The sequence below is a fragment of the Sparus aurata genome, chromosome 21 (assembly GCF_900880675.1).
Source record: "Sparus aurata chromosome 21, fSpaAur1.1, whole genome shotgun sequence".
Lineage (NCBI taxonomy): Eukaryota > Metazoa > Chordata > Actinopteri > Spariformes > Sparidae > Sparus > Sparus aurata.
Window position 1 is genome coordinate 2,174,677 of NC_044207.1, and position 16,286 is coordinate 2,190,962.

The following is a 16,286-nucleotide window of genomic DNA, read 5'->3' on the forward strand; positions in this document are numbered from 1 at the left end:
GAACATGGCACTGAATCGCTGGAAACTGATTTAGGGACTGTCATCAAATAACTTAGCATAAATATATTAATACAAAATAATTGCAGTTCTTTCAATATCTTCCATGTCATGGGGCCCAGTGACTCCAGCAGCAGATTGTATTAGTAAACTGGATGAATGAGACACAGCTATGTTTATTGTACTTAAGTGCTTCCTCCATTTTATATGAATATTAATATGCAGAAATCTTGATTTTTTTTTTTCTCAATAGCTTCCATGTCATGTGACCCACTGACTTCTGAAACAGATTCTGTGTCTATCAAAAATATATAAAGATAAAGAAAATAATGGTAAAAAAAGTTCTCTAAGAGGTTAACATTATTAAGCAGCAATGTCAACTTCTCTACTATTTTGTCTCATGTCTTAGATTCTGAATCTGAAGTCCTCAAAATGTTTATTTATTTACATCCAGCCTCTTCCACCACCTGCAGTACAACCACGTGATTCAATTCGAAGAAATAAAAGAAGCGAGAAGCTTAGAATTGTTTATAAGGGACTGTATATTTTATACTTTTAAACTTATTCAGTTGTTGTCATTTCAAGTAATCTGTGCTTTTCAGCTGTTCAATCGTGTGCTTATCAGTTGTTCTTAACTACTAAATAAATAATATAAATCTTAACTACAATGTAGTTTTACAGTCCTTTAAAGTGGCATTTCTGTAAATACACAGGATTTTTTTGTCCCTTTTTTTAGGGGGGGGGGGTTACTTATTGTTCATTTATCGTTATCGAGGTGAGTTGCTCAATATATCGTGATATTGATTTGAGGCCATATCGCCCAGCCCTAATTTTCAATACACTCTCAACTACCAACCAGGCTCCAAGCCTGATGCCCTCTCTTGATAGTTTTTTCTCTCTGATGAGGGGGGTGCAGACGAGCCCATTGTAGCCCCCCAATGTGTGGTTGCTGCAGTTAGGTGGGACATTGAGGGCTCCATCAGGGTGGCGCAGCACACTCATCCTCCCCCAAATGACTGTCCAACCAGGCGGATTTTTGTCCTGGACTCTCCCAGGTCCTCCAGTGGGGCCATCCATCTAAACTGACGTGTCACTCGCGTTTCCTGAGAACCTTATACCTCATTTGTGATCATTTTTGGTGGGCCACATTATATGCTCACGCCAAGGAGTTCGTCTCTGCCTGCTCTGTCTGTGCCCGTAGCAAAGCCTCCCATCGTGCTCCTGCCAGTCTACTACGACCACTGCCTGTTCCCCACTGATCCTGGTCACACATCGCCATGGATCTTGTCACGGGACTGCCACCCTCCAAAGGTATCGTGGTGATTCACGTGGTGATTCCACTGTGGACTGGTTCTCTAAAGCTGTTCATTTTGTCCCCCTACAAAAACTGAATTTACTGTGCAACTACATTTTACAATGAAAATATGCAGATCTGATCAGTGCATTTGTCCTCCACAGTGCATGAACTCTTTTCACTGAAAATCTGAATCTTACATCTTTGAATGGCAAATGAGCTCCCTGCTATCTGTTTCAATAAAAATGAATTTGCAACAATGTCAGCCTCAGTTGTTCATATTACTACACATCTAGTGTATTTTAGAAATCAAACTATGGATGACTGAAAATGTTTACAGCTCAGTCAGAACCAAATCAAACTATTGGTCACTAATACTGAAGCCAAGAGAGCCAGACTGAAAGTGAAACTGCAGATATTGGCATTAAAGGTCCCATATTATGAACAACATGTCAGGCAGGGGGTTAAAGGGAGACTAAGGATAAGGGGAAGGTGGACCCAAATGCAGTTCCACACGAGAGGCAAGGATATGGGGAAACAAAAAGCGAGCTTTATTTTAAAGCTGAACACAAGAAACAGAAGCAGACAAAATGGGGGCAAGAGGCAAAGTGGCAACCAAAAACAGCAAGGCAAAGTAGCAACTAAAAAGCAAGACAAAGTACAAAGAAAAGGCAAAGTTCAAATCAAACATGGAAAGCTCAAAACCAAAACCTACCATAACGGGACTTGAAGAACATGGAGAAGAACATGGACATAGACAGGGGCTGACAAGAACAATAACCAGACAAGGAATGAAGGGAACACAGAGACTAAATACACAGACACTGATGACAAGACGAGGAACAGGTGAGGTGGACCAACAGGTGAGGTAACGAAGGGGAGGAGCACATGAGAACATGAAGGAAAACAAGGAACAGGAATCTACAGTCATGACGGAGGCCGGTGGCGGAGGCGTGGGCTGGGACCCACTGGAGGCCGGCGGCGGAGGCGTGTGACTCGACCGGGCCTCCGACCGAGGAGCAGGCACTGGACTTGGCGTGGGACTCGGCCGGGCCTCCGACCGAGGAGCAGGCGCTGGACTGGGCGTGACTCGGCCGGGCCTCTGACCGAGGAGCAGGGACAGGCCTCGGCCGGTCCTCCAACCGAGGTGCAGGGACAGGCCTCGGCCGGGCCTCCGACCCAGGGGCAGGCACTGGACTTGGCGTGGGACTCGGCTGGGCCTCCGACCGAGGGGCAGGCACTGGACTTGGCGTGGGACTCGGCCGGGCCTCCGACCGAGGGGCAGGCACTGGACTCGGCGTGGGACTCGGCCAGGCCTCCGACCGAGGACTTGGCACTGGACTCGGCGTGGGACTCGGCCGGGCCTCCGACCGAGGAGCAGGCACAGAACGCGGCGTGGGACTCAGCTGGGCCTCCGACTGAGGAGCTGGGACCGGACACGGAGCATGAGCAGGCCTCGGCCAGTCCGCTGACCGAGGAGCTGGGGCTGGCCTCGGCGGGTCCTCCAACCGAGGAGCAGGAACAGGCGCCATCAGGTCTGCCGACTGAAGGCCACTGGCAGGTGTTGACCGGGCCGCCGACTGAGGGCCACTGGCAGGTGTCGACCGGGCCGCCCACTGAGGGCCACTGGCAGGTGTCGACCGGGCCGCCCACTGAGGGCCACTGGCAGGTGTCGACCGGGCCGCCCACTGAGGGCCACTGGCAGGTGTCGGCGAAGGACAGCAAAGGAGGGCGCCAGACCTCAGGGAGCCCAGACGCCACCGAGAGTGGCGCTTTCTAGGCGGGGAAACTTTGAAGGCCAGGCGGGTTCCACAAAAAGGAGACATTTTAGCTGAGGCATGGGCTGAGGCATGGGCTGAGGCATGGGCTGAGGCCAAGGCATGGGCTGGGGATGGAGCTGAGGCATAGGCTGGAGCTGAGACTGAGGCGCCAGTTTGGGCTGGAAAACTGGGAGCTAACTGGGAGTTGTGGTTGTTTAGTTGGGCAAGCAAGGTTCTCCTGAGGTCAGCCACTTCAGTTATTAGCGCCACAGCGTATGGAACTGCCCACAACCGGGGCCTATCAAATATGTCTCTGTTGAACTCGGCTATTACCTGTAGCATTTCTTTCACATTAGTCTTAATGTCAAGATTTCCCCACAATTTCTCCTCTATCACCGTGAGCTGTTTTGTGTAGTCCGCTGGGTCCATTTCTGGTCTGGTCATTCTGTCAGGCAGGGGGTTAAAGGGAGACTAAGGATAAGGGGAAGGTGGACCCAAATGCAGTTACACACGAGAGGCAAGGATATGGGGAAACAAAAAGCGAGCTTTATTTTAAAGCTGAACACAAGAAACAGAAGCAGACAAAGTGGGGGCAAGAGGCAAAGTAGCAACCAAAAACAGCAAGGCAAAGTAGCAACTAAAAAGCAAGACAAAGTACAAAGAAAAAGGCAAAGTTCAAATCAAACATGGAAAGCTCAAAACCAAAACCTACCATAACGGGACTTGAAGAACATGGAGAAGAACATGGACGTAGACAGGGGCTGACAAGAACAATGACCAGACAAGGAGTGAAGGGAACACAGAGACTAAATACACAGACACTGATGACAAGACGAGGAACAGGTGAGGTGGACCAACAGGTGAGGTAACGAAGGGGAGGAGCACATGAGAACATGAAGGGAACAAAGCAATAGACAGAGGGAGCCAGAGGGAACATAGGAAAATACACAGGAGAACTTAAAGGACACATGAGGGCATGGAAAAACATAAGACACAAGGCAAGATACAAAGACATGGAAATTAGACACAAAACAAAATCATGACAACCGATCACAAAACAAGGAACAGGAATCTACTGTGATGACACAACACATTTTCTCTGGTCTCTACATACTGTATATGAACTGGTCCTTCCTGAGCCTACCAACTCCCAGAATGAGGAAAGCAAACGAGTCCTGCATCGTCTCTGCAGCCCACCTACTGGTAAAACGGTGCTCTTACAGGCTATTCAGATTCAGCTCCTGTCCTTACGTAAAGAAAGGATAGATTTTCATAGGCCAGCCCTCTCTGCGCAATGATAGGAGATATCCGAGAGGGGGGCGTTCATCACCGAGGTGAAGTTAGGTGTGTCCAGCGGTAAGCTAGCAGTGTTTCGCAATGTCATCGCTCAGAGCTAGACACGCAATTTCCTCGGTTGTTGGTTGTGTAAATCAACATGTGCCTATATGCTGTCCCAGCTACAGAACAACAGAAGAGACAGTGGTTGCGTTTCATTTTTAACTACAATGTGCCGGCTACGCTTCCTATTAGTTTGTATGTGTGTGCTTACCACTTCATGTTGGACTGCTTCAGTAACGAGTGTCAGTACAAAGCTGTCTTTGCCTCAAGGCTGACCCTTGAAAAAGGATCAGTCCCAACCATACCTGACCCAGCAACTGCACCCGAGCCAAAGGTAAGTGTCGCCACGGTTTTGATAGTATTTACAGTTGCCTACAAGTATGGTGAAGTCAGCTTGAAATTGGCTAAATAGTTAGCTCCACATGCTACTGCTAGCGTGAGCGGCATCCTCTCCCTGAGAGGGGCGTGTAGCAGGCAAGGCATGCGTTGACAGATGGCGCTTATTAGCATTTAAAGGTGCAGGCACAGAAACGGCCTGCTCTTAGTAGAACTCACTTGAGCGACTTTTAGACAGCTGAAATTCAGGACCACGGATGGGTTTGGGGCAAATACAGTGTTGTTGGACCACTAACAGCTGTGTGAAATTGATGAAAAACAGTATTATATGGGACCTTTAAATCTCTCTCAACAAGTTAAAAATTGTTATCTTTGAGTTATCTGAGCTTTGAGCCTCACAAAAGAAACATAACTAAGACTGCATGTTATCATCTTAAGGACATTTCCAGGGTACTGCCATTGTCTGTCAAGTGAACACAGAGACATTAATGCATGCTTTTATTAGCCACAGAATTGACTATTGTATATTGTATTGTATGCTCTACCCTCTGGTCTCCCTACAAAGAATTTTACTCAGCTTCAATAACTTAAAAACTCAGCTGCACCTGTGTTGACGAGGACCAGAAAGAGAGCACACACTACACCGATTTTTAAAAATCTCTGCAGTGGCGGCCTGTGCCATGGTCCTACCTATTTACATGACAAATAATGTCATGTGATGTCCCCAAGGCTCATGACAATCAGTGTTGTCTTGTAAACTGCAACTGTTTTGTTCTATAAAAATACTACAGCAATGTGACATCAAATTATAGCTGCATCAGTATATTACATAACATTCAGACCCCCACATGACATCACATGCAAATCAGTATGATATCAAAAACCACAGCATTTCCATGCCTCATACAAAACACAAGGACTTTTACACTGCAAAGACATCACACACAAAATCACAATGATGATCAACGATCGCAGATAGTCAACGAGTGCATACAGGAGATTATCAAATTGAGTTTCAACAGCAAAAAAATAAAACACTAATCCTCTGAAAGGTTGGATAAGACGTTTGCAGATGACAGATGTGCTTCAGTTGTGTGTGTTTTTGTGTGTGTGTGTGTGTGTGTGTGTGTGTGTGTGTGTGTGAGTGAGAGAGAGAGAGAGAGAGAGAGAGAGAGAGAGAGAGAGAGAGAGAGAGAGAGAGAGAGAGAGAGAGAGAGAGGTGAATACTTATATCCATCCTATAAGTGTGTCAATGTGAGCCTAAACGTGTGTGTCGCAAATATGGCTAAAGCTGCTGTTTTATGATTGGCTGCTGCCCACACATACTCAATATGCACCCTGCTGGCACTGAGATGTGTGCATGAGAGAGAGAGCGAGGGAGGGAGAGAGTCTGGGATATAAAGGGGGTTGACATAAGTATAAAAGAGGAGAGAACCACAGTGGTATAGGAACAGGAAGAGAACAATCATTCACTTTTCATAGCAGTGCCAGCAGCTGACATCACACCACTCTAACAGCTGCATCAGCAGGTAAGACACCACTTTCCTTATGTTTGCTGTGCATTGAAATCGAATTTTGTGCAGGCTGTGACATACAGAATATATACATATATATAAGAATATTAACTGTGAAAAGTATTTCAGAGATTGTTTGTGGTTCTCTGTGGGGTCTATACATTCAGAAAGAAATCCATCTGAGGTGCTCTGTTGTACAGTTTGCTGATGCAACCTGAGAGAAAACACAATCTGGTGTGTATTTCATGCAAACTCATATGTTAAGTCAAAACAAAGATAAAGCTTTAGTAACATATGCACAAGGTTCCTGCAGAACATCAACATGCAGCTCAAGGTTGTCTGTAAAGACTCATAGTCAACATGATATGACAAATGGTAGACAGACATGCATTTGTATATAAATGTTGCTTTTCCATTGTACTGACTACTCAAAGCGCCCTACAACATGTGTCACATTCATCGATTCACACACTAAATTGTTGATGACAATTCATTTCATGACAAGCTTCTCAATTCTTTGTTACACCAATGTTCAAAAATCCCCATACTTTATTTGAGGATTAATCCCATTGAGGTTCAAAATGTCTTTTTCAGGTGGTCCTGGTCAAGACAGCAGCACACAGACAAAAAACAAACAGCAAATGACATAAAGACATGAAGATTTACCAGTGTTCAGTAGCAGGGCATGTGCAGTCAGTGGTCAAATGGTCTTCAATCCTATTTTTATAATCTTCCATACTTATCACATCATCAAGTTTAAGGTATCCCTGCAGTCCAAGATGAAAGTACATAAGCCTTAACCAAAGACATAGGGGTTTGAGAACATGACGTGACATGACGTGATGTGATGTGACGTGACGTGACGTGACGTGACGTGACGTGATCACTAACCCTCACCTATGTAAAAATGTTAGCTTTTTTTTTTCATTGCAAAAGGTAGCTGCACAGCAAATGAAGTGTGAAATAATCTGCAGTTAGACAAAAAGGAGAAACAGAGTTAGATTTGAGGATTTTATTTTTTCATTTAGACTACAGCTGGTGTTACTCTCATTCACTGGGTGTTGAAGAGTGTGATTCAGCTCTAGTTTGGTGTTAATTGCACCTGCTGACAGTTTTAGCCATCAGAGAACACAGATAAGGAAGCAGTTCATGTCTAGTGGTCAAGTTTCTCCAGCCACACACATCACTATTTACCTATGTGTATATTGCCAGTTCAAGTGTCCTTGGGAACATGCTGAGAGATTGAAATCAGTGGATTGGAAGTTGGATAAAACATTTTAAGATGACAAAATGCTGCCCGGTCCCATTTATGCATGACATCCCAATGTTATGAGAAGCAGCTGAATTGCAAGAAGACCAGTACAGGTATCTCTGTTGGGATCTGCAGAATATTTGTATATCACATGTCTCTATCCACCTGTTTCCTCGGAAGCCTATGGGTGCTGCCATGACAGATAACTACTTCCGCCGGCGGTTTTCTGTTTCCGGTTGCCTTGCAACTGCATGACTGACCGCTGCCGCAAAGTTAGCCCTAAACAACTAGCGTTAGGTCATAAGTGCTAAGTTGTTTTTAAAATGAGCTCAGGTACAACATGTGCCGTTGTTGGTTGCCACAACAATTCATGAAAATTGAAGTTTTTTTCAGAAATGTCTCGTGTAGTACATCAACAACTTAGACAAACTTGTCCGTGCCCTGCGACCTACACGCCATGCTGAGGAAGGAGGAACAGAGACTAGCGGGGCTCGCGGCTTTGACACTAAAATAAATATTTGGGTTTATGAATATCTTCCACAGTATAGCTGCTGCATGACTGCATGACTTCCCTAACCTGGCAATGTCCGAGCAGCCGCCTGTCTCCAGGACTCCACTTTGCTTCAGCATTATCCACGCTGTATGTTTAGCTTGACTGACACTCTGGCTGGGCGCTACTGCTGCCTTCAGAAATATAAACTTGCTGTGTTTCTTCAACAGTACTTTCCCTATTTTGTTACTGTGCAGGTAGTTGTATGCTTCTGTGCGTTTATAACTGCGTAATTCTCCGCCGTCAACACCTTCAGAAAATATAAGATAAGCATTAGCCCGGCATTAGCTACATCGACATATGCTTCATGTCATATGCCCACTCCGTGAGAACTGACGGGTGAGGCACTGTGAGAACTGTCCTCACGACTTATTAAAACATCTGTACTGTGTATCCACCTCCGATTTTTATCCATTCTGTCGCTTTCTTTGTGTTAAAAGCCGGTTTATAGAGCGAGCATGACAGCTACGTTAGCGTAAACACCGAGGTCAGCCAGTTCAACCGGAAGAGCATAACCGAATACCGCTATGAACCATGGGTAAACTCACAAAGTCAGGAATAAGGTGGATAATGCAACATGGAAAAAAAGCTTTAACTGATTGACTTTTGTCTCTTCAGCCGAGGGGGAAATTCGTGTCTTATTTCATCCCATGGCTCCATTGATCTGTGAGTGTGCAGTACAGGAAACACTGATGATATTAACACACAGTGAAATAAAGAGGGCGTGTGTGTGTGTGTATATATGTGTGTATATGACAGCTGGCAGCACAGTGTCACTAGATGTGACCTTGTCTTTTATCTACTTGTCAAGGGTTAGCTAATATGCATATTTAGAGTATGAGATATTAGGCATTTCATAATTTACGATTACGATTTTTTATGATTGGAAAAATCTTCAGCATGCAGTAAAATCACTCTAAAGCCATTCAGATATATCTCACAAACAGGATCACACTCATATACGGGACGGCTTGATTAAAAGTGGAATTTGATGCAGTCACTGAACTCTGAAATGACAATGGTGACAAATCAAAGTAAAAACTGGTGATTTGAACAGCACTCTTCTCTCAGGTGTTGTGAAAAAATGGTCTAACAGTATTAATAATTTTCAGTGACTCAATGGAACTAAGTACATTTACTCAAGTTTTCAGTCTAAATTTTGAAGCATGTTCTAGCTCTGACCGCCCTGTAATCAACCAGACACCTGCTGTGGCATCACTGACTGAGGTGACATGTGGCAGCTAGCAACAGATTTACCTAACTGAGGAGATTGAACTGGATAGTGTCTGCCACTAAGTACCAGCCATCAGCAACTATAATCCTCAGTCATTACCATTTATTCCACGGCTGTTCTTAATGCTGTAGAATGCTCCATTCACTTGAATGAGCCTTCTCAACGTTCGGCGGTCAATTATTTTCTTATAAGATCCCTTGCGAACAAGATAGATGAGCTGCAGTCACAGATCGCCTACAACCGCCACATCCGTGACTCTTTTGATTGTTAGCGAATCCTGGCTGCGCCCGCATATCCCCAATGCTACCGTGGAGCTTGCAGGACGCACCTTTCACCGCTGCGACCAGACTGAAGCCTCCGGTAAGAGCATGGGAAGGGGACTCTGTGTTTATGTGCTTGAGGACTGGTGCTCGGACAGCAGAGTGATAGACACCCACTGCTCACCGGACTTAGAGGCCATGTCTGTTCAGTGCCGACCCTTCTACCTGCCACGGGAGCTAACGGTTGCCATAGTAACCGTTGTTTACATCCCTCCCCACGCTAACGTTAGCACAGCACTCGGCCAGCTTGAGCTCATGGTATGTAAACAACAGAGGGCTCATCCGGATGGCATGCACATCATTGCTGGGGACTTTAACAAAGCATGCCTCAAGACTGTTCTCCCCAAATTTCACCAGCACGTCAAGTGTGCAACCAGGGGAGAAAACACACTTGATTTTGTTTATTCTAACATCAAGCATGCCTACAGAGCGACCCCCTCCCCCACCTCGGACAATCAGACCACCTCTCTCTGCTCCTCTTCCCTGCCTACACCCCCCTCAGAAGGCAAAACAAAAACCAGCCACCCAGACCATCAAAGCCTGGCCTGAAAATGCTCTCAACCAGCTGCAGGACTGCTTTGCCTGCACAGACTGGAGCATTTTGGAAGATCAGGACCTGGACACACACACTGAGTCTGTCCTCTTCTACATCAGGTGCTGTGTAGATTACGTCACCGAGGATAGACGCATCCAGATCTTTCCAAACAGAAAGCCCTGGATGACAAAGGAAGTCCAGACCCTGATCAGAGCTCGTAACTCGGCCTTCAGGACGGGAGACAGAGCTCTCTACAGCACTGCCAGAGCTGACCTGAGGAGGGGCATCAAACAGGCCAAGGTCTCCTACAAGAACAAAATAGAAGAATACCTGACGGACAATAACCCGCGTCAGATGTGGAGGGGCATCCAGGCCCTAACCAACTACAAAGGCAACCCCCCTCCCACATCCTCCAACAGCAGCAGCACACTGGCAGAGGAGCTAAACAACTTCTTTGCCCGGTTTGAGACCACCACCACACACCTGCAGTCACTGCCTCCCCCTGGTTCCAGCACCCCACCTCTCTCTCTCCAGGAGCACGAGGTGAGAAAAAAGTTAAGAGCAGTGAACCCCAGAAAAGCTGCTGGTCCTGACGGTATCTCAGGAGCGGTGATTAAAGCATGTGCAGACCAACTGGCAGGGATCCTCACCAAAATCTTCAACCTCTCCCTGACACATGCCACCGTCCCCACATGTCTGAAGGCCTCTATCATCGTCCCCATCCCCAAAAAACCTGCCATAGATAGCCTGAATGATTACATTCAGGATCAGTTTCCCAGCACATCAGAGACTGTCTCCCTCCCTCCCTCGACCCCCACCAGTTTGCCTACAGGGCAAACCGTTCTACAGAGGACGCCATCGCCCTCACACTCCATACAGCGCTGAGCCACCTGGAGAACAAGAAGAGCTATGTGAGGATGCTCTTCGTGGACTACAGCTCAGCATTTAACACCATAATTCCAGACATTCTCATCACCAAACTGCTGGAACTACAGATCCCCCTCCCCACTTGCAATTGGATTAGAAACTTCCTGTCAAGTCGCCCACAGTCTGTGAGAATCGGCCCCCACCACTCCACTGCACTCACACTCAGCACTGGTTCCCCTCAAGGCTGCGTTCTGAGCCCTCTGCTGTACGCCCTGTACACCTACGACTGCTCTCCAACTCACCCAACCAACCGCATTATTAAATATGCGAATGATACCACAGTGGTTGGACTCATCCGAGGCGAGGACGAGACAGCGTACAGGGCCGAGGTGGAGGAACTGTCACTATGGTGCTCAGACAACAACCTGACCCTGAATGTCCATAAGACAAAAGAACTCATCATGGACTTCAGGAAGAACAGACATAACCACACCCCCCTCCTCATAAATGGAGAACAGGTGGAGACTGTCACCACCTTCAGGTTTCTGGGCACCCACATCTCCGCAGACCACTCCTGGACCTACAACATCAGGGCCCTGGTTAAGAAGGCTCAGCAGTGACTACACTTCCTGCGTGTCCTCAGGAAAAACAAACTGGACACAAAGCTGCTGCTGGCCTTCTATCACTCCTCTGTGGAGAGCGTACTGACGTACTGTCTGGGTGTGTGGTACGCAGGCTCAACAGCCGAGGACAGGAAGGCGGTGCAGAGGGTCATAAACACTGCCCAAAAGATCATCGGCTGCCCTCTGACCAGCCTGGAACACATCGCCACATCCTGCCGCCTCAGGAGAACTAAGGCCATCACAGGAGACCCCTCACACCCTGCCTACCCCCTGTTCGATCTGTTGCCCTCTGGGAGACGCTACAGGTCAACAAAGTCCCACACCAGCAGGCTGACAGACAGCTTCTTCCCCTGGGCCATACTAACTACAAATACGAACGGATACACTCACAAACCTCCCCCCCGCCCGACAAGAACAAACCCAATCTACCTCCTCCTACCTCCCTTTAGCACCTTAAAGGGCTATAGATATATAATTTATTTATATTTATATTACTATTTGTTCTATGTGTTGCTTTTTTTTTTCATTTGTCGCTGCGGGAGCACCCTCAATTTCATTGTACTCTCCTGTTCAATGACAAGACTATTCTATTCTATTCAAGAGTCATTCTATAATTAGGGGTACATTTCTGTTCAACCAAATAGTCAAAATAGCAGTATTCTTTTTTGATAAATAAACTAGATGTTTACATAATATACACCCTTAATGTGCTAAATTCATTAATTGGCAAGCTTACGGTCAAATAACTATTTAAATATCTTAATGAAAATAAACATTTGATTCATTTTTTTTCTCAACTGTGTTACGGACAAATGTTGTGTCACATAAAACATAAAATACTACACATTCATAACACACACTAATAGACTCAAGTGTTTGAGTCTATTCACCAGGGGTTTTGGGGTTATCTGTCAAACTTACTTAAAAATGTGAATTTTGAGCATCATTCTGGACATTCTGCGAGATGCTGTGAAAAAGTAAGACCGTTTTTTCAATATAAATCCACATTACATTGAATTTAGAGTTAATCATCATCCTAATGAAAGACTTCCCTCTCCAGAGATATTCCCCATCTTTTGTGTTACAGTTTATCCAACATTTAAAAGATTTATGATACAAAAACCACAGGTAACACAGCTGACGGACAAAGTAAGACAGTTGACAGAAGAACGCCAGAAACCTCTTAAGAAAAAGCTTTATTTTGATTCAACAAATTTAAATTTCATTTAATAAAATTAAACTGATTTGTTCAACTGAACATATTATAAAAACATTACAACAATAGACAATTTATTGACACTCAAACTCAACTTATTCAACTGATTGTCAGGTCGGGGTTTTAGGGAAGACTTTGTAAAGGGGAAGGTGGACCCAAATGCAATTACACAAGAGGCAAGGATATGAGGGAACGAAAAGCGAGCTTTATTTTAAAGCTGAAGACAGAAAAACAGAAGCAGACAAAACGGGGCAAGAGGCAAAGTATCAACCAAAAACAGCAAGACAAAGTAGCAAAATAAAACAGTTCAACAAAGTGCAAAGAAAAAGGCAAAGTACAAATCAAACATGGAAAACTCAAAACCAAAACGGGACTCGAAGAACATGGATGAGAGCGTGGACGTAAACAGGGGCTGACAAGAACAATGACCAGACAAGGAGTGAAGGGAACACAGAGACTAAGTACACAGACACTGATGACAAGACGAGGAACAGGTGAGGTGGACCAACAGGTGAGATAACGAAGGGGAGGAGCACATGAGAACATGAAGGGAACAAAGCAATAGACAGAGGGAGCCAGAGGGAACATAGGAAAATACACAGGAGAACATGAGGGCATGGAAAAACAAGACACAAGACAAGAAACTCTCCAATCCAGATGTGTCTCTATGGTTTCCTATTACGACACTTTCCAACTCATCCAACTGATCATATTTCATCTGTGTTTGTTTTGTTTTCTTCTAATTCACTAAAAGGGTACTTTTTAACTGATCTCACTCATAGTCAGTTTTATCTTTGTGTTTCTTTTGTTCTTTCATGTTCCTTTTGATTTTGGACTGTTCACAAGTCTGAGATCTTGGACCATATGTCCCTATTGATCTCCATATGACGTGAGGTCACAGAAGTTGGAGGAGGAATCATTGCGATGATATCTCCATGCAAGTACCACAGGACCTCATCCCGCTGTGGCCAGAAAGAGCGGCTAATTCCAATCCGGTGCATACATTTGACACTTACATGTGTTTCATTCACCTCCTGAATCACTCCAGGATAAATATCACCATCGTATTTCAGACAACACCACTGGCCTATGATGTCTGAGTTTTGCCAAGGAATTACAGATGGATTCTGACTGTTGTCCTCCTGTGTGGCTCTGTCCTGAATCTCGAAGGTGAAGGTTTTGGAGTCATAACACTGACACTCCAGGGTCTGTCTCATTGAGCAAAGTCAGCTCACATCACAGTAGCTGATTTGTCCTGGAGTAACTGTTGTGACTTGGTGAATGCTCATGGTTGATGGCACTACAGGGAGTTTATCTGGCATGCTCTTTGTGGCTTCATTTATGTCATCCTCAGTGATGTAGAACAGTTTTACTGAGGTCTGTGCGTCCACCAGTGCATTGAAAAAGATTTCAGCACTAGGGATGTCTTTCCCATGGCTGACAATCCTGTCAGCTGTCCTTTTGAGGAGGCCTCCAACTCCATCTGGAGCACCTTTGCCGTGGCTTGCCTCAAAAAAATTCCAAGTGCCTGATTGGAAGCCACACTGCTGCAGCTTAGTGCAGAGCAGATAGAAATTGCCTTTCTGCCTGTATTGTGTGCATGGCCCATCACTGAAAAAATGCACCACGGTCACATTTGGATAGGAAGTCTTAAGCAGGTCAAGTACCGGTGATAGATGGGTCCATATGGCTGCAGGGCCTTTTTCTTTTGATGGGCTGATTGTGCCAAAGCACACATGTTCTTCCACTCCACCAACATGTAGAACTCCAGTGTGGAGTGTTGCCTGCTGCTGGTTTGATGCAAAGTGTACAGCTTGGATTTGAGAGGAGTACTTGCAGGTGTAGTTTTCTGAAAAATCTACATGAATTAAGCATTCACGATCCGTCATGCTCCTCTTTAGTTCCCGGTAGCAGGTAAATTGACGTTTTATGTTGAAGAGGTGTCTTTTGAAGTTTGTAAGTTGGCATTGGAATAGCCCAAGTAGGTTCTCCAAAGTCGTCTCTGACCTCTTTTTCACTGTCATTTTGACATCCACTTTCTCTTTTTTACCTTCCTTCTTCTTCTCTCTGAGAACAGTCTCTGTTGTCCACTGTGTGAAAAAACTATTGCTTGCAAATCCCCCTCGATTACTACTGGAAAATCTCTATTTTTGCAGTCAGGGCATTCATTGTACCTGCAGTCCTTTGAGTTTGAGTCACAGCACATTGACTCTGCCATTTTCTCCAAATCAGTCCCCCCAATGAGTCGGAGTGAATGTAGCTTCTCCACAATAAAACAGAGATTCTCATGTACCTTGCAAAGACAGTTTTGTCTGTCTGCAATGGATGGCTGGACCACCCAGAAGGGGCGCATACGGCAGAACAAAGAATATGAGATCTTGCAATCAGTACTCTCAAGAAGGAATCTCCTATGCAGGTTTCTCATGGTGTCGTTCAAGAACCTTTTCTGTTTCTTTATCTTCCCTCTTATTATTGTTTGCGATTTTCCAGCTGTGAGGCGGCTATTCTCATCCCTTGTCAAGAAGGTCAGAACTTTGTTGCGTAGTTTATAGCATAGGGATCTATACTTCAACTTGTTGGAGTGGATGGATATCTCACTGTGGCTCTGTTGTTTTCTTGATATTGCTAGGGTCTCCTGAATTCTTTTTTTGAACTTGTATTTTTTCAAGATCCGTCCTGACACCAGAGCTGCAATGACCTGTCTAGTTTTTTTGTGTTTGGTGGAGGCATAATTTTTGCTGATGTTGTCTACTAGGGCATGATGGAAAACTAAAGTTTTGTGCACTTCTCTAGACACAGGAGTCCTTCCTAACAGGTGCCTGGTTTTTGATCTGGGTGACTGTGAATCTTGCTGCAGTCTTTCACATCTTTTTCTGAATTTGTCAGTTTTTCTTTTCTGTTGCTTGAGTGCTTCCTTTAAAGTCTGAATTTCCCTGTATAACTTGGACTTCCTTCTTTTGACTTGTTTCCTTGCAGCAATTCTCTGCCTGTAATGATACACAAATCATGTTATCATTATTAATAAATCATGTGTAAATCATATGTTTGAACTGGGTAAAGATGACAAACTGTTACCCTAGTCTTTTCATCACCATTTCATACAGACTCTATATCTGTACCTTGACATCTGAGGCTGTGGCTGAACTTCAGGACTCTGAGGTGGAGTAATCTGGCACTCTATCACTTTCTTTCTCTCTCTGCTCTGGCGTTGGACTTTCCTCCAGTAAGCTTGTTTCCTTCTCTTCTCCCTCTCACTTAAATCTTTCACTGTCTTCACCTTCCCACGATTTTTGTCATCATGCCACTTCTCTCTGTGTTTCTTTAAATATGCAGTCCTTCTCTCGGGATCAGCATTATGCCGAGCCCTGTACTGGCGCTGCTTCTCAGCAGCAGATAAACCAATTTCCCTAAAACACAAATCACTCTGTTTGTCTCTCAATATGAACACAC

At 45.1% G+C, this 16,286-nt stretch overlaps 1 protein-coding gene across 1 annotated transcript in view; it reads left to right on the forward strand.

The window, feature by feature from the left end:
- Positions 1-6,115: 6,115 nt before the first annotated feature.
- LOC115572877 (uncharacterized) overlaps positions 6,116-16,286 on the forward strand; it is a 45,893-nt gene continuing 35,722 nt past the window's right edge. The window contains exon 1 of the mRNA XM_030403353.1: positions 6,116-6,254. The gene's annotated coding sequence lies outside the window, so the exon portion shown is untranslated. The remainder of the gene's footprint in view (positions 6,255-16,286) is intronic.